Source organism: Aplysia californica, unplaced genomic scaffold (genome assembly GCF_000002075.1).
Source record: "Aplysia californica isolate F4 #8 unplaced genomic scaffold, AplCal3.0 scaffold00040, whole genome shotgun sequence".
Classification (NCBI taxonomy): domain Eukaryota; kingdom Metazoa; phylum Mollusca; class Gastropoda; order Aplysiida; family Aplysiidae; genus Aplysia; species Aplysia californica.
This window is the reverse complement of record NW_004797310.1, coordinates 458,884-460,003: the sequence shown is the minus strand read 5'-3', so window position 1 is coordinate 460,003 and position 1,120 is coordinate 458,884. Positions and strand designations below refer to the sequence as shown.

At 49.3% G+C, this 1,120-nt stretch overlaps 1 protein-coding gene across 1 annotated transcript in view; it reads left to right on the top strand.

The window, feature by feature from the left end:
• Positions 1-1,120, top strand: part of LOC101847474 (piezo-type mechanosensitive ion channel component 2) — a gene marked incomplete in the record, with an annotated part of 108,746 nt that overhangs the window by 14,365 nt on the left and 93,261 nt on the right.

Sequence of the window (1,120 nt, the reverse complement as noted above, 5' to 3'; positions counted from 1 at the left end):
GTGAGGGAGGGAAACTATTATCTCTCCAAAGGTGGACAATACTAAGTCTTTCTCTCTGGCCATCCAACCTGTAGTGAGCAACGCAAATCTTGCGAGCGGTAAATGTGTCATGGCCGACTGGTTTCTCGCCCGGCTTGGCCTGGTCCCCAGTCGTCACACCACAGTGGTCCTGCTCTGCCTGCACGCGCTTGTGGGCTTTTGATGTTGCTGCCCACGCGCCCGATCGACCTCTCCTCCCGTCCTGCGCTGGGTCTGGTGATGGGACTGGAGTTGACTGGAGGTGGTGTGAGCATAGATTCTCTACAAGAGAATCGTTGGTGTGAGCTCATATCCCCTACAAAGTCATTCGACTTTCGATGGAAAGTATGGCGGCATTTTGAATGTATCTGCGATTGTCTGTGGGTGGTTGGCGGATGGTCTGGTGTGGTTTGCTCTTTCTTTCTTGTATAACGACTATCGTCCTTATCTCTCGCTCTTTTTTCTTTTTGTATTGTAATACCTCTAATCGTCTGCACTGATATGGCCTAATTGCGTTGCATGTGTCGTAAAACTCTTACTAAAACAGTGAAACAAACAGATGCGTACTGTTACACAAGTCCACGGTGTGGCCGAGCGAAAAGCGAAGTAAATTCACGAGAAACCATTTTGCTCCGTCGCAGTCTGTTAGATTTTCCATGCTCGTAAAGGTTTAAATTTTTAATGTCTCAGAATGAAAGCCGTTCACTGCCGTTGTACAAATTGGGCTAGTTTTTGTTACTGCTTTTCTCTCCCCGCCCCCACGAGCACCTGCGCCCAAATTTTTGGCGAGAATAATGTATAATATGTGTGCATATAATTTCATTTCTTTTCGCTCCAGTGGCTTTGCTTCGCTTTGAACTGTTCATGTCCACGTTTGTTGTGCTATGCTCGACTGACTCAACAAGGCGACAGCACTGTGACTCACACGTGGTGAGTGGTGTCCTCTACCCCCACTACCTACATCCGCTCGACACCCACGAGTCCTTGTCCACGCCATGCGCGAGTGCCTCCCCCCCCTCCCCTCCCTTCTTCTTCTTCTCTCCCTCTCTCTCTCTCTTTCCCTCTCTCTCCTTCTCTCTCTCTCTCTCCTTCTCTCTCTCTC